This window comes from Peromyscus maniculatus, chromosome 5, assembly GCF_049852395.1.
Source record: "Peromyscus maniculatus bairdii isolate BWxNUB_F1_BW_parent chromosome 5, HU_Pman_BW_mat_3.1, whole genome shotgun sequence".
Taxonomy (NCBI): domain Eukaryota; kingdom Metazoa; phylum Chordata; class Mammalia; order Rodentia; family Cricetidae; genus Peromyscus; species Peromyscus maniculatus.
Genome location: NC_134856.1, coordinates 62,255,235 through 62,276,785, shown reverse-complemented (window position 1 = coordinate 62,276,785; position 21,551 = coordinate 62,255,235). Strand labels below are relative to the sequence as shown.

The following is a 21,551-nucleotide window of genomic DNA, read 5'->3' as shown; positions in this document are numbered from 1 at the left end:
GGCAGAGTGCTTACCGAGCATGCATGAAACCCTGGGTTCCATCTGTAGCATTACCCCTGAGAGAGAGAGAGAGAGAGAGAGAGAGAGAGAGAGAGAGAGAGAGAGAGAGAGAGAGAGGGAGGGAGGGAGGGAGGGAGGGAGGGAGGGAGGGAGGGAGGGAGGGAGGGAGGGAGGGAGGGAGGGAGGGGAGGGAGGGAGGGAGGGAGGGAGAAGATATAAGAAGTTCAAGGTCATCCTTATCTACAGAAAGAGTTCAAGGTCAACCTGAACTATTCGGTCTCATAAACAACAGAAGACAGACTTGCAGTTGATCTCACGAAACAAGGAAATAAATGTGCAGAGTGACAGGCTGAGCACCTCAGACACCAGAAAGAAAAAAATAATCTGCACAGAGGGAGCTCCTCTTAGGACTGAAGACTGAGAATCCAAAATCATCTAGTTAATGATCTCTCCATAAGCAATGATTCTTCTTTATTTTCAACGGGTAGACTTATTGGGAACATTCATCATAGTTTAAAAACTGACAAACGTTTGCAGGGTTTAAAACACAGAGGATAATTCACGCCGCTAGACTGGAGCTTAGTACACTGAAAGCTTTGGGGGCGTCTTCACCACTCTCCTCAGTCCAGTGAGCAACGGCAGGGGGATGCCATCCCTTAGAAATCCACCTCTGATCGAAACCAAATCCAAGGCATGCACATGTGATTTGGCGTTGGTCCGACACTGCTGAGGATAGATGCCGACCCCGGGGCTTTTAAGAAAATGCCATGCTAGTCTATGCTGGCATCCAAAACCTCACAGATGCTTCCAGCTTCATATGGACTCCTTTTCCTGCTGTTATTTTCCTCTCTAAAAAGCCCATGTGCCCCGCAATGCCTGCCTGCCATGGTCTCCCATCAGATTCATGCGTGAGGACTGTCAAGTCACCAGCTGTCTCAATGAAGAAATCTCAGGCACACAGTTGCACAAAGAAACGCTCATTAATAAAAGCGGGGGGTGGGGGGGAGCAGGGAGGGCTGAGGCTTTCTATCTGAAGAGGTGACACAGGACAGAAGGGCAAAATCATGGGCACAAGAGGGAAATCTCCTCATCCCAGTGTGGTTGAAGCCTCTATCCAGCTAAGCATCAAGAATTGAACACAAATAACACTTGCTGAAGGTCTTTCTCCCTTTCCAGCTACAGACCTGTGATTTTCTTAGGGATCTCATCCAAAACCCCCTTTACAGAAAGAGGGCATATCCTAAACCACTTGCACAATTTTGTCAGATTGCAATTGTATCCCCGCCACCTCTGCAGCCATCCTATAATCTCAGTTAGAAAAGAGGGAACAGAGTTAAAGGAGGAGAGGATGCCTTAGAAATCCACTGACTAACAACATTCCCAGAGTCTCCAACATTCTGTCCGTGGTTACCACCGGGACATTGAAGGGGAACACTCCCTGGAGAACCCCCTATCCACCCTTGGGTATGCCTCATTCTTCCCTTGAACAACGATGTTCTCTTGGTCCCCTTGCCCTCCCACGTTCAAGATCCTTGTTTAAAGTATCCTTTAATGCACTGTGACTCTTAAGAAGCCTATGACCCTCTCAGGGGTACCATATTCCTTCCCTGAGTGCCCCTCGGCTTTTTAAATAAACTCCAACACTGTTTTGCTCACCCTGAAATTCTTTTCTGCATCACAGCCAAAGGGACTTGGTTCTACCCAGAGATTAGGGGAGCTTTTCAGGTGGCTGGTGATGACAGAGGGAGCCTATGGCTCCCTCCCTAAGTCTGCCAGCTGGCAGAGAGGCCAGGAATCAGGTCGACAGAGACAACCCCACATCGAAATGAGAAGAGCAAAGCCATGTTGACAGATAAAAGAAAAATATCTCTCAAGTCACAGGTAGGTTGGCTGGTTAGTGGCACAGGTAATTTCTTATTAGTATAAACCTCATCTGAAACACTCAGCCACACAGGAAATATCTAGTACAGACCTCGGACAGTACTTAAGGCACACTGTATTTATTAGTCAAAGGGTTTATAAACATCAAGACTACAGGATTATGCCAGAAAAAGTTCACGTATTGTCACCACTGCTCATTTAAAACTATATATTCTAATGTGAGAAAATAATCAAACCTGGCTACAAGTTAATTCTATAAAGCAAATCTGTCCTTGACATCTTTAGATGTCCTTAGAAAGTAGATAGAAAACTACAACTGGGAATGGAAGGAAACAAAAGAAAGGGAAGAAGAAAAAAAAGTCTCCAGGAACTCCATCAAATCTAGAATCAGCCCACTTTTTACAGAGGGCTGGATAAAACATGTACTGGGACTTTAAACTAATATATAAACACACACACACACACACACACACACACACACACACATACATACATACATTAATTCTGGGAGTTAAACATTATAAAGTTAAACTAGAGAATGAATGAATCAAATAACGAATAGAAAACATGCATCCTAGGAAGCATCATCTCAATCATCATGCTCGGCCATTCACCAATGTATAGGAGCATCTGTTTGTATAAGAGCTGCCTTATCTATAGTCCCGAGCTACAAGCAGTACAGAAAACATGCCATGTCACTGTGGCACCATGGGGTCTCTATTCCAGCGTGTAGTTGGGTGACAGCAGAATGCGCTGGGGAGGGAGCACACAGTGCTGTGTGTGAGGAAGGACAAAGTGAGCCAGAGATTTTATGTTAGAGAATTAAAGATGGCTTTCCTGAGAAGACGATACTGAGCACAGATCAGTCATGTCAGAGCCAGCCACGCTGGGGCATCGGCAATACAGGCTGAGGCTGGGGCTCAAGCTGGTACAGGGCTTGACTATGGTGCCCGAGTTCCACCCCCAGCACCCCATAAACTAAGCATGGTGGCACACACCTAATCCCAGCACTTGGGAGGCATTGGCAGAGGAAGAGAAGTTCAAGGTCATCCTCAGCTTTATACTAAGCATGAGGCTAGCCTGGAATACATACAAGCTTGTCTTAAGTAACAAAGAAAGGGCTAGCACAAGGGACCTGAGGCAAGATAGGATGATTTTCTTTGAGGAGCCACAATGGCCCCAAATCCAGGACTGACACTGGGTGGCATCTGGTAATAATCGTTACAGAGTAAGAAGCTGAGTCCTTGAAGGGGGTTTGTGAGAAACTGTGGCATACATCAGGTGTATTGGGGGGCATAGAGGGAAGGAGGGGTTAATAGACAGAAATACCAGTATTCACAGATGGGGGAAGCCACTGGCACGACAGAAAATCATTGTTGCCTGTAAGGTTTGGAAGACAGGGCTACTATCCAGTGACACACAGGGCAGGGATGGCAATGTCTAGTGGCTGAGTGCCACCTGAGATTGTCCTCTGACCATCACCCACAAACAAACATATACACACATACAAAAAAAAATGTCTAAGTTCAAACAAATACATTTTGTATTTACTTATAATTAGACAGCTATAAAGGTAAACTATTACAGTCATTTAGTTTCCAGTGTGTAAATGTCCCTCAAATGACACACTGTTGTCATAGTGATTCAAGTTACTCTCACTAAGAAGATAATGTATGTCTGTGCACTGAGTAATCCTATTGGGGGAAACTGAGATTGATCTGTGCATGTGTTTAAAACCCAGGCCTTATGTATACTACACAAATAGTCTACCAGTGAACGAACAAGTTGGGAAGACTCAGTTATGCATATATTCTTCTTTATAAGCCAGGGATGAGCGGCTGACAAATGGCCACTTTCCAATGTCACACTGATCTCAGATCAGCTGCACAATGGATCTGAGATCTACAACGCAAGCCAGGCCACCTGAGAGTGGTTATGGGAAAGAGATGGGGTAAGGAATGGCTTTGGTCATGAAGAGAAAAGCTAAAATCAAGTACTAGAACCCCCAAATGGATGCCCAAACTGTCGTTTCTACATAGAAAAAACCATCACTAACAATTAACGCCTGCTACGTTCTCCTTGATATTAAAGCACTGCTTTCATTTTTAGTGAAGCGGTATAAATGTTGCTGAAGTAGCTTGCCATTTAAACTGTGATCCTTCTACTGCTACTAAATTTAGAATTCTTTAGAAAAATCATGCTGAATGATAACACAGTGCTCTGTTCTAGATAAAACAAAAACGCCCATTGGCTGTGACGAGAGGGCTTTCCCCCAAACAGTGTTTTAAAACATGATACAGTAAAAAGAAAGTTGTAAAAGCATGCTGCCATATATAAAAATAGCATCCCCAGAACCAATTATTTTACAGTCTTTGAAGAATAGGTCTTAAAATAATGTTTTCTTAAAAAAAAAAAAAAAAAAAAAAACCCAAGTGGAATGTCATTGAAGTCTGATATTTCACTGCTAATTACCATGGTTCTATGACTCAGGAGGACTTTGTCATGATGTGTGTCTGACTATTTACCTCAGGAAATATGTAGGCTGGAATAAATGATACTTTATGGCTGTAGAAGAGGTCTCAACTGGATCAAATATGAATTTGGCCTCAGCCCCCAGAGACTAGCACCTCCAACCAGGCACCACTGTGAAGCTCTGGAAGTCTTGGTCCTGTATCTCACTCATCATTTCCCGACCCATGACCTACTGTGCTTCATCCTATCATTTCCTCTACCTGAGAATCTGTTTTTATTTTTTTTTTCTTTCTGGAACCTCTCATTTGCTTTCCTTGGCAGCATGCCTGCAAGGTATGCCACCTTTGGACACTGCTGGCTGTGACAATGCTGCCATTTGCTCTGAAGACCATTGGGGCACATCAGCGGCCCAGAAAGCCAGCTGAAGACCGCAGGAGGCAGGCCACACACCCCGCCCAGTCCCCACTTAATGCAGAGCACACCTTACCCCGTCAAAACCAACCACCGGCCTCCGCCATCACCGCTCTAGAGCTGCCGAGGCCGGAACCTCCCAGAGTCGTTTTGGCCCTAAGATGCTCTAGAAAAACCAGTTCCAGTTGATTCTGGTGATAGAAACGGGTTTTCCTACATTCTAGATTCATCACCTTCCTTTAATGTATCACTTAGTTGGGGTTTCAGTGTGAAATGCCTGTGAATGCTATATGGAAAACTGCGCCCCAGAAAACTGCCACCATGCCACGATAGACCTATAGACTGTGAACCATAATACACCTTCCTTCCTTAAACTGCCTTGGCCAGGGTCTTGTCACTGTAATGAAGACAGTAACTGACGTGCCCTTGCTGTCTTGAACATAATTTGCAAACTTACTTTGTTTAAAATCCAAACCTCTCTAGAATTTTTTATAATATATAAATGTATATATTTATTTTACATCCTGGCTGCAGTTTCACCCCCCACCCCCACAACCCTCCCTCTGTTCCCAAGTCCCAATCCTCCATTTCTGTTTAGGAAAGGGTGGTCTCCCATGAATATCAACAAAACAGGCCCTATTAAATTGCCGTAAAACTAAGCAGTTCGCCTCTCTAGATTGTATATGAAGAAAACAAAACTCTAGCTATACATCTTTGTAGATTTTTTTTTTTTTTGCATTCTTAACCACAGAAGACATGTTCACAGGTTTCTAGAAATCAAAAGATTCATCTTCCAGTCCAGTCATCACCTGACCGAATGATAAACTGAGGCCCAGGGGCCTCTGGGAGCTATCCAAAGTTACACTGCAGGCTGGGACTAGAGATTGGAGAACCTCATGGTTAGTTTAAGACATCTTGGGTGGGGTTGAGAGGGGGTCCTGAACTTGAGTACTCCCAAGAAATAAAATCTAGCATCTGCTGGCAGTTCAGTCTGGGCACTTCCTAAGTAAGACATACAACCCGCCCCTGACAGTGCTTATTTTATTACGTAATTACATCTAACTGGAATTTACTGAGTTCTTATGTTGTGCTTTATGGTGATACTTTGTTTGTGATCTAACAAATAAAGCTTTCCTGAAGATCAGAGTGCTGAGCTAAGCCGCTAGTTAGCCATAGAGGCCGGGCGGTGATGGCACACACCTTTAATCCCAGCACTCAGGAGGCAGAAAGGATGAATCTCTGTGAGTTCAAGGCCACCCTGGGGTATACAAGATTAATCTAGTCTAAAAGAGAAACAGAGCCAGGCAGTGATGGCACAAACCTTTGATCTCAGCACTTGGGATCACACGCCTTTGATCCCAGCACTGGGGAGGAAGAGACAGGAAGTAATATGGGCAGAAAAAGGAATAGAGGGAAGGAGCAGAGAGGAGCTCAGTGCTCTTTCAGGTTGAGGATTCGGTAGAGGTAAAAACTCTCGTGGCTGGCTACTTTGCTTCTCTGATCTTTCAGCTTTCACCCTTATATCTGGCCCCAGGTTTTTATTAATAAGACCAATTAGGATTCGTGCTACTTTACTTTATCTCGACGACAGTTCCCACATCGACTTGTGAGGGAAGTGTTGTTGTTCCCACAGGAGAGACCCTGAGCAGGGAGCCCAGGGGAATCTACTGACAGCAAGTGAACAATATCCAAGTTCTCACCCAGCGCTCTCTCAACCCAACCTAGACACCCAGTCTAGAGGAACCAAAGACAGCCTCCATGTTGTCAGGTACATATCAGATGATTGGATTGTTCCTTGTTAAAATACAGGAGAAAGGGTTGGGAAGATAACTTCAAGTATAAATTGCTTCCTGTGTAGGCCTGATGGCATAAGTTCAAGCCCCAGCACACTCACAAAAACGCTGGTCTGAAACTGTACTCCCAGTGCTGAGGAGGCAGAGACAGGGGCATTCCCACGGCTTGCCAGCCAGCAGTCTATGAAATCAGCAAGCCCCAATCCTGGTGAGAGACCTTGTTTCAAAAAAATAGAGAGTGATAAAGTAGATGTCTGATGTCCACACATATACATATCCTTCCTGACACACACTCCCATGTATAAAACACTTCTATTCACTAGTATTACACACATTCCACATGTGATAATCCTAGACTGTTGAGAGCATTGTGACCTGTAGGACAGCGGTCCCTAAAAGAACTTTTCTATGAAGAGTAGGAGTTTGAAGGCCAGGTCAAGAACTGCCCCATGCACTAGAGAGGATTATAGAAACTGTGCATTCCCCACGCATAGGGCATTGCAAACGTCTGTATTCTCAGTGGCACACCAAATGTTAAAAGTTCAGTCTGGCATCTGCAAACCCAGCCAAAGCCTTGTCAAAGATCAGCCCCGACTGAGAAGGAGCAACTTCAAGGACTGAGGAGCACACATTCATCGGAAAAAGAGTGTTCATGGTATCCATCCATACTTCCTGTAGCCCAGGCTGCTTTATCAAAGTGGGGGCGGTCATTTGTAATCTGTCCTTCTTGTCATGATTGTGCAGTTTTGTGACATTTTGAGAAATCGCTACTAGGAAAGTGGCTGATTTGCTCAGCAGTAGATTGTGGAAATGATGGGGAAATCAAGAAAGAGGGGGCTGATTATGGAAAGCAGAAAGCTCCCATTTGGAGGGGAAAAGGCATCAGTAATCAACAATGATGAGAATGGAGGCAGAGGGAAAGGGCACAAGACAACCCGACAATGCTTTTGTGAGGTGGGTGTGGCTCCCCCAGTGATGGGGTAGCAGGCAGGGGTGCTCTTTACAAGCAAATTCACAAACTCCACAGCCATTCTTTTTGATTGTGTACAGTTCTCATCAGTGCTAGTCTGATTGGTTTAATAAACTAAATGTGTGCTGCTTGGCATGCAGGGAAAAATAAGTGACTTTCTTTAAAAGAAAGTAACCAACCTATCCTAGCCTTAGATGTACAATGTGCCCTTGATGGAAGTAATTTCTTTTTCCAAAGTCCTACTAAATGTTCCTGTGAGTGCACTCCATCCTGCCCCAGCTGTTAGCCAATCAAGGATGCACTGATAACCTGGGAACCTGATGCTTCAGAAACCCTAGCTGCATTTGGAGCAAGGAAATATTAAAGCTACAATAGAAAATCTGAAAATAATAGAGGGAAGGGAAGTCAGCACAAAATCAAATTTGGTTTAAGAGTAAAAGATCTTGAGGGGGAAAACACACACACACACACACTACATAAAAGCTGCGGCACAGACATAAAGATGTAAGTGGGGACAAGGCCCAGAAGATAAACCTTCCAGACATGAGACAAAAGCATCAGTAACTCCATCATCATAGGTGACTTGCATATAGGGCTGCTCTGAAGACATGGGTGGATGAGGTCCATGTTGACCACATGGTAGAGCCCAGCCATCAGCTCACAGAACACAAGCCACGGTGTCTGGGACTTCTTATGAAAAGAGGTCAGTTAGTAATTGCTGCTCCACACCAAGTGTTTATAAGTCTTGCTATACCTTATTTTTTTTTTTATATCATACCTACACTGGTAATCAAGCCACACTAACCCCATAACCCCTACCATTTGAATGCAAATGATATGCAAATTACAGTTTGTTTCTCTTCTAAGTACACCAACTTTATGATAATGTACACACGCCATACACGTACACACACTTTCTCAGATCCTTAAACACAAGAAAACAAAGCAGGAATCTGGTTTTGCTAAATGCGTTCTTTTGCAACAACACCAGTCACGTCCACTCAGAGTGATTCCGAGGATCTCTCTCCTTCCTGGCTCCTTCTCTGGGTCCTTTTGCACTGCCATGCTCCTAATTCTTGCTCTGTTCATTTTAATGCCTTATTGTTTCATAATACAATACCACAAATTGCAAATTACATTTGGCTCAAGGAGTGATTATAAAAAACTATGATCACGGCTGCCTTTGCTCACATCACGCTGATAATAATGAGGGCCTGATTGAGATCGAAGCAGCCGAGTGATGAGAAGGGTCAATTTGAGTGTTTCTATTAAGCATCTTTTGTCAAACCCAACACTTTGCCAGGTCAGAGGCAAATAATCAACCCCTGCATCTGGTTTCCATGGTTATCCTTCAGCCTTAGTACAGCAAGTGCTACTGCCCTCAGGCAGCCCCACCCCCACCCCCAAGAGAAATGGAATAGTGTTTTGGGGAGTCACTTGGACTCCGATGACCAACAATTCAAAGAGAGGTTTTATACACATGGCACTGGAGGTTTTGCCAGTCTATGGTTTTGGGGGTAACATTAGCACCATATGGCATAACTCCATTTAAGCCATACGTGTGTATACATGCACACACACACATATGTATTGTATATACTTTTAAGAAAGCTTATAAAATAATGTTTCCCTACAGATTTTTAGTGTTAATCATCTCTTTTTCTTCCATGTCTCCTCCCAGTTAAAGTAGCCTCCTCTTTTTCCATGCCCTCTTCATAGCAGCTCTTGATGTTGCCCTTGGTGGCCTCCAGAACCTGAAGGTAAAACCCTATTGTTGCCCGGCAGCAGTGGCACACACCTTTAATCCCAGCACTCGGGAGGCAGAGCCAGGCAGACCTCTGTGAATCTAAGGCCAGCCTGGTGTACAGAGCGAGATCTAGGACAGGAACCAAAACTACACAGAGAAACTCTGTCTCAAAAAAAAACAAAACAAAACAAAACAAAACAAAAACAAACAAACAAAAAAAAAAAACCAACAAAAAACAAAATAAACGAAAACCCTATTGTTGAAGACATCCTACACTCCAGATACAAGTTACAAGTTTAGAGGATGGAGCTGGAACTAACCTGAATTTCTCCTCCCCAAGGTCTAATGCTCAGAGTATACACACACACACATACACACACACACACACACACACACACACACACACACACACACACACACGACTGAAGAATGCACCTCATTCTAATGGGACAGAAAGCCCCTCTACCATCTGCCTAGCCAATACTTGGATAGGAACCAACCACAACCATGGTTGAAAACACCAACAGTAACAAAAGCTCACAACATGGAGACACTCGTGGTTGAGTTGAGAATACTCATCCTCAACTAAATTGACACTCTGTGGCAGATTCTGTGTCCTTCCTACTGACTCACAGGGTCCACCAGCAACAGCCGCTGCCATGCCCTCCACCAATACTTTCCCACCTTCCATGTTTACAAAAGCCACCATGAAAAATAATAGGGGTTGCTGAAGTTCCAAAACCAAACCAACCAAACAAACAAAAGCCAAAAAAACACTTTGGACATTCAAGTCTATCTTCTGGAACTTAAAAAAAAAAAACAAAAAAAAAAAACGGAAACTTCCCTAAAGATCTCATTATCTGCAAAGTTCCACATCCGTCAACACTTTTTTCTGTCGATGACGGGGAAACAATTTCTGTTGATTCACACTTCTTCCAGGATGCTCCCTATACAGTAAATTAAGAGGTGCGGATGATCACGGTTTATCTTTAGGTTGATTTGCATAGTCAGATCTGACTTGAAAGGGCTGAGGTGTCTTTGAAGGCTGATAGACTGCTCAGAGAGCTAGGAACCAAGGATCAGAGGCCATGCTTCATTCTGAGAACCCAGAGAAGTCAGACAGAGCACCCACTGTCTCCCCAACACACCATCCTCTCAAGGAACAGAGGATCCAATACTGTGCACTTGCTTGTAAGCGGTCCTTGTAACACTCCAGGATACTGGGTAGTTAGCATCAACAGAAACCAATGTGACATCAAATGTCAACAGTGGCTCTTCTCCAGCCAAGATCCCTGACTGTTCCCTGCTGCAGCTTCATCTCCCTGGGTGCACAGCACAAGGTGTCATAACTCAGCTGGTTAAGGATCCAGCTGCCAGTGAAGATCCCAGTTCCGGCAGGGATCGGGGCTGAAGTCCCAAGGGGTCAGAACAAGGACAGGGATTTGCTGTCCCTTCTCCAGCCCAAATGCTCTGCCTATAAATAAAGTGTGGAACCCATAGTTCATTAAGTGTTTAAACAGAGAATTTGTGTATCTGAGCACTGAGTGGAACACCTCCCATTTTAATCCTGTGTGTGCTATCTACTCTAAGATGCCAGGGTGCCTCATTGGCAATCATAAGCCAAAGGCGTACTCTGTGACCAGACAGTGTACTGTCCACACTCTCAAGAGGCCCCGCTACCATTACAGCTGCCCCAACATGGACTCATCACATGGATGTCCTGGTTTGAAGCTGGACAGCAGGGTCTTATTGAATGTTCTAACAGCTACAGGATATGAGCAAACCTCGGCTCACTGAGAGCAGCATGTGGAGGATCTCATAGGTAGACAGCACCCACAGAGCTTCTTTAGTGAAAACACTCAGAGGGTTGACATGGGAAACAATTCTGGAACAATTAAGCTGGAAGGATAAGAAAAGTCCAACTGACCATCAGGAAGCATGGCGCACCTCCCTACACTTCTGTACACTCTCCATTAGGTTCTTGAGCTTAAGTGTGAACGAAGTAGACACGAGATAATGAAGAAAGGAAGGCGAGTCCTGCTAAGTGCTGCTCTGTGAGCCCAGGAGAGGCACACTCCAAGTACTAAGTTAAAATGTCCCTTTTGATGGGGACCTCCACCCTCTGACCAATTAGGTTTTACATGTGGACTCACATATCAAGAGTTCACCAAGTAAATCTTTCTTCATTATACTAACTCATATTTAAAAAACACACATATTCACTAACACAAACGTGTGCGTGTGCGTGTGCGTGTGTGTGTGTGTGTGTGTGTGTGTGTGTGTGTGTTCTGGTGGATGTATGTGGAGTCCAGAGGTCAGCCTTGTGTTGTCCTTACTATGGTGATAACCATCTTGATTTTATTTTTCTTTTAGACAGGGTCTCTCACTGGCCTGCAACTTCATGGATTAGGCTAAGCACGTGGCCAGTTAGTCCTGGAGATCTGTAAGTTCCTGCCTTTGTAGTGCTGATATTACAAGCTCAAGTGCTTAGCTTTTATTTACTTGTTTTTGTTTTTTGAGTGTGGGTTTGGGGATTAAACTCAGGTGCCTTGTGCTTTCATCAACTGGGCTATCTTCCAGAGCTCAAAAATAGACTAGAAGTACGCCAGTGCTAAACTGACTACACTGTAAAATAGTTACCTTAATAAAATTGTGATCCCTGGGAATCCACCAAATACCCAGCTTGTGATTCCTCAATGCACACTCTTCCTAGAATCGGCTCTGGAGAGACAGCCTGGGGAATCACCAACTGTGAGTCACACAAGTGTGCGCAGACACCTGAGCAGCAGTGATGTGATTACAAGTCTTCCCTAGACCGGCAGGACAGCTGGGTGGCCTTAGCACTTCAGAGTCTCCCACATGTCATAGGGAGTTTGGTGGCACATTCAGCATCACATACTAGACTTCAGTAGCCCCACTTCTCTGAGCTGTCAACCACACAGTGGACAGTGACACATGCCACTCACAGGACAAAGCCAGGGCTCCAGGACCACTTGCTGTATAAGACAAACAAGGTCAAGAGTGCCACCATTTACAAACTACAAGGATGGGAGATTCAAAGGACTCTGGTAAACCTTTGACCGTCACCCCCCAGAAAAGACCCCTCTGTCTCTGGACTACTAAGACTGAAACAGGAAGCCACTTCCTGGAAAGAAGGTTTGCTTCAGTGCTGATGACCATCCACATCTGGAAGATAAGATCTAGCATGCTGGAGCACAGCAACACAGAGCATGATTCAGCCTGCCAGAACGAGAATGTGGCGATGCCTCCCAAAGACGCCATGGTCAGCACAGGAAACACTGGAACACTGTGATTAAGAGCTTGTGTATCACATCAGAGAATCATAGGTTACTTCTGTGACACACACACTCAATAGTGTGCTATTCAATAGCGGCGGCTGGAGCCGAGGAGGTGGCTCAGCAGGCAGAGTCCTGTCTATCATGCAGGAAATTCTGGGTTCAATACCAGCACTGCTTTAAACCGGGTGTGGTGGCTCACACCTGAATCTCGAGCCTGGAAGGTGGAGAATGATGCAGCCGAAGTTCAAGGTCATCCCTGGCTAAACAGCAAGTTTACGGCTAGACTAGGCTACCTGACAGCCCATCTCAAAAAGGGGACTAGTGGTGCTCAGCCAATATTAAAAGCAATTTAAAGGATGCAGAACTCTGCTAACTGAAATCATCACGTACAACAACACAGACTGTTTCTCATAAAGCTAGACACCTCCACTTCCATTTGCAGGAGCTGCCATCTTCCTGAAGGACCATCAAAACCCCGTAAGTGGTGAACATAGGGCTCTCTACCATTTGTGGTCTAGGAAAACCAAAATCTCACGGCCTTTGGTCTTTGTGCCACCACAGAGGTTGGGATGGATGGCAGCCCAGTACCACAGCAGATGCAATTTTGAGTCCTTGAGGCCACTTGGTTTTAAAAACCAGGCTAAAGAGGCAGGGTCCACAGCAGGGTCCAAAATAAGTGCTATGAACTGCTGGCCCAATACTCACCACCCTCTTCCTTCTAACAGAGTCTGGATCTGCTTGGGTGAGGAAATATGTCAGACAGAGCTACATTTCGGTGGCACAGGACGATCATCAAGCCAGATGGTCACCATCCTCAGGAGTTCAATCAGGTCTGATCACCAAACACCATCCCAGCTACGCTTATAGGAAGGGGATGGGGAGGGTCATGGGACTCCTGAGCACCCAACATGTCTCCCAATCAGCTGCATGCAATTCTGCCCTAAATCGCACATGCCCCGGGTCTCAGGGAGAGTATATAGGTGGGGGAGGACTAAGGAGAGGCTATCTATCCACCTACAGGAAAGCTGTCATCCCTGTTGAGTAAAGATGCTCCAGAGGGACCTTTTGGGGAGCACGGGCACTCCTGTGCGTAACCAACCCCTCATTCATGCTCTGGAAGTGAGTTCAATAAACTCATCTGTGCTCCAGGGTGAACTCTGGTGGCATTGTACCTTGGTCTGTTGTTGGGACCACAAAAAGTGGGGACATGTTTACATTTCCCCAAGGAAAGAATTTTGCAACAATTCCCCAAGTATTCCCTGAGAATAAGGGCATGAGATAACAGCCAGTAGAAGCATGGAGTCCAGGGCTGGAGAGATGGCTCAGTGGGCATTTTCTTGTTACAGAGGCATGACGACCTGAGTTTGGATCCCCAAGACCCAAGCACCTTGTGGTGCACATCTGTAACTCGGCACTGGAGAAGTGCGGACAGGAGGAATCCTGGGATTTGCTGGCCAGACATTTTAGCTAAATCTGTGCACTTCAACCCAAATGATATTCTATCTCAAAAAATGAAAGTGGAGAGCAACTGAACAAAAAGCCTGAGGTCAGCGTCTGGGCCTCATGACGTGCACACCTGCACACAAACACATACACACACGTGTACCACCTACACACGCAAAAAATGCAACAGAAAAGAAACATGAGCTCTGGAGCCAGAGTCCTGGGTCTTCCCACCCTGCTTGCTCTATGATATGAAGTCATGTGACTACAGGGACCTGATTGACTTCCCGTCCTCATGGGTTTACTGTCAGGGCTACAAGAAATGAACGTTGCGCTAAGTGCTCGGTAAATATTAACTATTTAGATCATTGCTGCTTTTAATTTCCATTTCATAGAACCTGATGACTGAGACTGAAGAGCCTTAGAAGGCTGACTTAGCTTCCTCCCTTCCCTCTTCTTACTGCTGAGAATGCTGAGGAGATGGCCAGAGCCGTGACGGCGTGATAATACTGAGGACAGAAACATATGGACAGACATTCATTTACAGCGGCAGCATCCAGCGCAGCAGAGTGTAAAGAGACAGGCGGACTGTTAACAAAAGAGTGAGCACATGCCATGGAATATTACTTATACTTGAAAGGAGGGAAATTCTGATGCACAGTAAATAGAGATAAAATCTGGGGGACATCATATGCCACGTGACATCAACTGGGGAAGAGAGAAAAGGTGGATGATGCCCTTTCTGTGAGGGACTTAGAGGCTCAGATTCACAGAGCGTAGGAGAGGGGAGCACTTAGGAGCCACGGTTTAATAGGTTTAGGATGGCAATTGTACAGGATGATGGAGCTCTGGGGATGGAAGGCACATGACGGAATACCCAATGGACTGTACACCAAAATGGTCAAGCTAGTAAACATTACACTCTACATATTTTACGGCAACTTAAAGATAACAGAACATGGGCTGGGATTACAGTTCAGTTGGTCGAGTGCTTGCCTAGCATGGATAAAGCCCATTTCCATACCCCCGAAATGCATATAACCAGGCATAGTGGTGCGTACCCATAATCCCAGCACTTGGGAAGTAGAGGCAGGAGGATCAGAAGTTCAAGGTTGTCATGAGCTACACAGCAAATCCTAGGCTGCTCTGTGCTGCAGGAGACCCCGTCTTAAAAAAATCAAATAACAACATTAATGACAAAATTATAATAATAAAATATGTATTAGAGACGATTGAATAAAAAGGGGCTAGACAACCAATCTCTCACCCAGGCTTGTTCAAAGCAGTGATCTGGGCCTGTGCCGTAGCCAGAGAAATGCTGTCTTGAAGACTGAAGATGGGCCATGCTCTGTTTCACATGTGCTGCTCTGCTTCAAGGGGGAGAGCCCTTCTCTACAATCTCTCTGCACACACCCCATCTTCAGGTCACACCACCTTCAAGCGCACCCACAGTTCCTGACAACCAATTTCTCCCTAAAAAGCCAATCCTGACATGGCCCCCAAAAGGCTTTTAGTATAAGACTCAGAAATGCTTTTCATTTTCTCCTCATTGTTTCGGCTGTGGTTTGGGGCTTCTCTAGCTGCTGAGGGCCAGGGGAAACACCCCATCCTTCTAGGACACTGCTGTGCTTTCTCCATAGTTAACTGCTGTCCCTCACCCATGTAGTTGGGAGGACGGAGATTCTTCTTGGGCAAGAAGGTCCTTTCCATAGTTACTTGTGATACATGGAAACCAAGTGGAAATGCTGCTTACAGAAGCATTACTTCTTATGGAACGGGGGGTGGGGGGGATGATTGGAGAGATGCTCCCTGGCTAAGAACACTCACTGCTCTTCCAGAAGACCCGAGTTAAATCTCACCAGATCATAACCACCTGTCATCCCAGCTCCCCGGGATCAGAGGCCCTCTTTTCATTTGCCAAACATTTCCCCACATACATTAAAAAAAATAAAAATAAAAATGAAATCTTAAATTTCAATCTAAATAAAGAATTCAATCTAAAAAAGAATTATAAAAGTTTCCTCTCACAACAAAAATTATGGCTTTTGTGTTTTTTTGGGGGGGTTCTTTTTGAGTCTAACTAACAGGGGGCTACACAGAAAAGAACAGAATAGGACTCTGGGAATGAAAGATATTGAGATCACAGGTGAAGCCACTGTAGATGGTAGTACAAGATAAAAAAAAGTTTCATATAAATAAACTTATATAAGTGGACTGGGGATATAGCTCTGTTGATAGAATGCCTAGCATGCACAAAGCCTAGGGTTTGATCCCAAATACCACAAGAGAAAGAGGGAGAGAAGGAAAGAGGCAGGTGGACAGGGCAAGGGAGGGAGGTGGGGAAGAGAGAGAGAATAAATAAACAAAGCTGGGGCTTTGATGAAGCAGGCTACTTGTTTGACCCAGTACCTTTCTCAGTGTGTAAATATGAGGGAAGCTTAGGGGCAGGCACCCCACAAGACCTCTGGGAAGGCTATGTATCGATGACACTGACTCCCAACACATGATAAAAAAGAAACCCAGTAAGCAGGTGAGAACTCCTCTCTCTGCTCAGGTAAGGCACAAACCACAGTCAGCAAGATGTGCCCTAATTCACTGTTCCTGCAAGTTGTACTTTGGGAATACCTGACTTAATAACAAGCCCCACAACCCGAATCCTATAATCTACTGCTGCTATTCTTGAGATGACCAGCTTGAGATCCTGTCTCGCAAACAAAATGGACTAGGAATCTAACAACAGCAGCAGTGGCCAGCATCTGCCTAACCTCCGATGAGAAACAGGAACTGGCTTCTGATTCAGAACCATCTGTGTGGCAGGAAGCACTGGCTGTCCTGCCTCAGAACTGAGGAAAGCAATGAATGCCCAGAGACTGGTGTGCAAACCTAAACACTGAGGCGTGCCCTCTGCCTTCCACTACTGCTGCATATCCAGCACGACCAGAGGGTGTCAAGGGGCAATGGGTATGATGCTTTGAGAAATTTACTCTGGCAACTGTGTGTGTTTCACATACAACAGGCAGTGAGGATCAGTGTATTCATTACTAAGAATGATGATAAAAAACACTGGAATTCCACCAAGGCAAAATACTCTATTCATTCCTTCAGTCATTTTCTGAAACTAGACAGACTTGATAGTCTAGGCTAGACCCTTCTGCTCTAAGTTCCCAGGACAGAGTCCACACCACCCTTTCACACAGCCCACTGGAGTGGAGCCCACTCCATGAGGCCAGCACCTGATCAGTCGTGATCTGCACTCAGTCCCTGAAGTCTAAGACTCTGCCTAGGATAGAGTTGGCCTGTTTAAATGTCTCTGAAAGTGAAACCTAGGGCTGTGTCTCATAATTATTCAAGATCATGGATGCTAGGCTAAGGCTTAGGAAAAGAGCCACATTCACCTGCTCCCCATCAGAAACCATTCCCACCAGATGAGGGCGAAATGCTCAGAATTTCTTTGACTGCCTCCGAGACTTTTTTGTAGAAGGAGGGCTGGGCTCTATGTGAACTCATCTATCTACTGTGTTAATTTCTAAGTCATCTTAACAGGACGGCTGGCAGGGAGCGGTGAGAGAGGAGCTTGGATGTGGCGAGGGACGGAAGGCATTCTCTTTAGCAGCAGTATCCTGCATGAGGTACGAAATCCTGTGGCAGGAACTTGGGGACAGTGCTGGCTCAGGCCACACCAGCTTCCTTCACCTAGTTGAGCTACAGCAGGGACTGACCAGTTACAGCTGAGCAGTAAAAGTTAATCTTTACCGGGCACTCATCAGGAAGTGCTGACATGCAGTGGTTCCTGCTGCTCATTTGCAAGCCCACACCCCCTGGGAGGGGATGCCTAACCAAGCCTAACCAGAGTGTGATCACCCTTTCTTCAGTGTGGCCAGGGCAGCTCAGAGGCCGCCGAGTGTGCCTGCATACATGGCACCCTCTACTTTAAATCCGTGCTCCAAGCGATGTCAGGAGCTGCTGTGATGCTCCCGTAAAGCATCACAGGAGAACCAGGGGTGGGGAGTGCCTCTGCTGGTGAAGGGCTTTCCAAGCAGGAACAAAGCCCCGGGCCTGAGCCTCAGCACTCCACAGAAGCAGGTGTGCTGGCTGGTACCCGCCCAGAATCCCAGTACTCCAGAGGTACTGGCATTTGGCTCCGAAGTTCAAAGTCCTAGGCTACGTAAATGAGTATGAGGTCAGCTGGGCTACTGGAACCCTGCCTCAAACAAACAAGAACAAAAGTGAGTAGGACGACCTCAGTCCTTTCAGCACCCATGACAGATTGTCTAATAAGTAACTGCGTCAAAAGCAGCCCTCTGAAAGAGACAGGTGATGTCATCTTTGTGATTAAACATCAGGAAAAAGGCTTTGGGGCATGTGGTCCAGAATATGTCTACCAAGTACAAGGCCATCCCAGAACTGACCCTAAAACTTTGTTTTCCCTTTTGAGTAAAAAAACCTGTGAAATTCTTGGGGTTGAAAAGTTCACCTTGAGATGTGGTTCCTATCAGTTATGAGTGGGAAAGGACTAAGAGCTGCTGCCTACGGAAACAGTGGCTGGAGACAGAACCAGGGCCTCACACATGCTGGGAAAATGCTCCAGCATCGAGCCACAGCCCTGGACCCCGAAGGCCAGAATGGAAGATCCCAGAGAGAACCAAGGAAGAAGACGAATTGCTGAGCCCGGCACCTTGTTCGGGGCCAGAGCCTGAGAGGAGAACAGCAGTCTCCTGCACAGTCAGCAGCAGTTGGGCAGCCACAGAGACAGCCAAGGTAGAATTAGCCCCGGAGGGAGGCGTGCAGACAGGTTCTGAGGAGGCTAGGATGACTGTACACTTGCTTTAATAGCAGAGTGGAGAATGGGCAGAGGAGGAGCGTGGTCTGAGGTACAAGAAGGTGCTTGTAAGGAATGGGGAAAGAGCAGGGAGAAGCAGAAGCGTCACTGAGCCAGAGCGCTGGGGGACGATCCTGAACAGTGGAGGACAAGGAGCAAGCAGGCTCATCAGTGAAGGGACTCTGCCGTCACACCAAGTACAGTCACTTAGGAGAGGAGGTACGTACAGGTGGCGACGTTCGATTCAGTAACAAAACCCTTAAGGTTCATTTGGGGGATGGGCTGGGGAAACGTAGCCAAACAGGGGTGTGCTTGCCTGACAAGCAGGAAGCCTTGGAACCTATCCCGGGGACCGCTACAAAGGAAATGGAGGGGCAAAGAAAGGAGTAATTGGAGGGTAATAAAAGAACTGGGGAGGCACTAAAGTAACAGTACAGAAATTAAGCAGAAATAGAAACTACTCAACAGTCAGGACCAAAGGGCACACACTTCTGTATCTCAGAGCCAGCAACAGGAATGTGCGCCTCTGCCAACACACACGACAGCAGTGTGCGGCACTGGGGTGGATTTCACGACAGTTGTAGCCCAAGCACAGGCCCGGCAGCATGGTCCCCAAAGGGGACAAAGAGGCCGGCCAGCTTGGCACCTGGCTCAGGGATTTGCCCCCAGGGCAGCATGCTGGATTTCAGAGGGGCTTTACCCTCACTTCACAGCGAGACTTGGCAGGTCAGGTCACTTCCTTCAACCTGGGTGTTGTTAGTCTCTTTGTCCATAAAATACGGCTAAAAATAGCACCTTCCAGGGTTAGGGTGAGGATTAAATGGTTAGGGAAAGTAATGTTCTCAGCAGACGTACACCAGCTTCAGCTTTCAACGCGGACTGCCAAATGCCCACTGCCGCGGGCTGTGCAAGGAACAATTTTCCCGTAGTAAAGAAGTCACGGCCTGCATTTCCACAAAGCCAAAAATGGGGGTCCTGGAGTGAGGATGACAACGGACAGAACCATGAAGAGTGGGGTACAGTAAGGAGGGGTGCCTACAGTCAACTCCACCCACCTCAACCTTCTGTCGCTATGTAGACCCAGAATATGAAATTGTCTTTCTTTTCTTGAGAGAAGGTCTCCGAGGGGGTTCATGTATCGTAGGATGACTTTGAACTTCTGATCCTTCTGCCTTCGCAACCCCAGTAATGGGTCTGTAAGTGTACCATCATGCTCAATCTAAGCAATGTGGGCCCAGTGAGCCACATCCCCAGGTCTCCTTAAGTTTTCTTTTTCAAAGACTGAAAATTGTTACATAAGGAGAGATAGAGAGCCTGGGGGTGGGGAGCAGTTAATTACAATATAAGTATTATAAATATTATGGAAAGAGAGACTAAGGAGGTGTGGCTGTCATCACCCTGTCAAACCACACCTCATTTAGGAGTGCCAGAAGATGCTGGGCTGTAGGAGGGGGCTAGGGCCCAGCTGAGTCCACACAGCAGCAGCAGCATGTGTAGTCCAGGTTGGTCTGCAGGAGAATGAGACAGCTCCAGAGCGCCCCCTGTTGTTGAGGTACGTGTGTCTGCACTTGTGGACTGCTCTCCAGAGGGAAAGAGGCCTGATACCAATGGATTCCTCAATGGCTGGCTGCCCGGTACATTGAGCAAGGGTTCTTGGATTCTTTAAGGGGAGGATCCTACCCCATCTTCTGAGTTCTGATGCTTTGAATCTTAGAAAGACCCTCACATGGCAAATGCAGCATTAACACCACGCTTGAATTGATCAACTCTACAGCATACGACCCTCAGACCCGAGGAGCTGCGCACAGCCCAACAAGTGGGAAGGATCATGCCTAGGATACCTTCTGGAAAGGCTGCTGTACTGGAGAACGCATGTATCATCAGGGTTACTGAAAGCAGAGACAACATGTGATAGACCTATAGAGCATGGGAAGAGCACCCTGTACGGTATCTGCTCAGTACCAGGATGCACACGTGCAAGGTAGGTATGGACAGTGGCATCCTCTTTCAAAGTGGGGCACCAGCATTGCCACAAAGTGCACACACAGTTCCTTCAGACAGGCGTGCCCCTCTTGCCCTTTCGACTGCTTACTAAACAGGTCTCCTTTGCTCAGCACTTGCTGCCACTGTCTGGATTTAAAAGAAGCCAAACCACCCCTACCACGTGGTGAGGGAGAAGGGTGTAGGTTTCTAGGAAGTTTCTAGGAAACACTGGCCAGGGGAAGGGAGACACGGCAGAGGGAATTCTGGGAAGCTAGCCAAAAGGGGAGGGTCTCCCAAGGCCATCATCATCCTGTGGGCAAGGAGTGCCTGGTAACCTAGCCCAGCTGAGGACTGCAGTAGGGAATGCCACCCCGCTCATCTGGGATGTGCACTGGGATTCTGATGTCAGTGACTGTATTTCTGCCAGGTCATGGTTCTGGAATGATCCTGCTCAGAAGGCTACCCTTTATGGCCTACGGTGTAAAAGTCCACTTAGAGTTAATGACCCGGGAACCAGAGGTATGTTTACACTGGCTTCTGGACCAATGTTTGATGGTTCCTCTGAGGTGATGCTGTGGCCAGGCACTCCCAACAGTCCCAGAGAGCCAGGTGGGGCTGCCCAGAAGCTGTGGACGAGGTCTTGGACAGAGATGGAAGCCAAGGAGTGGGTTATTCACACCGTTCCTGTGAGAACTCCTGGGTTCTGATGGCACCAGTCTGCCAAGGATACAGC

General features: G+C 46.5%; 1 protein-coding gene across 20 annotated transcripts in view; it reads right to left on the bottom strand.

Annotated features, from left to right (window-relative positions):
* Positions 1-21,551, bottom strand: part of Pard3 (par-3 family cell polarity regulator) — a 552,281-nt gene that overhangs the window by 148,120 nt on the left and 382,610 nt on the right. The window lies entirely within an intron of this gene.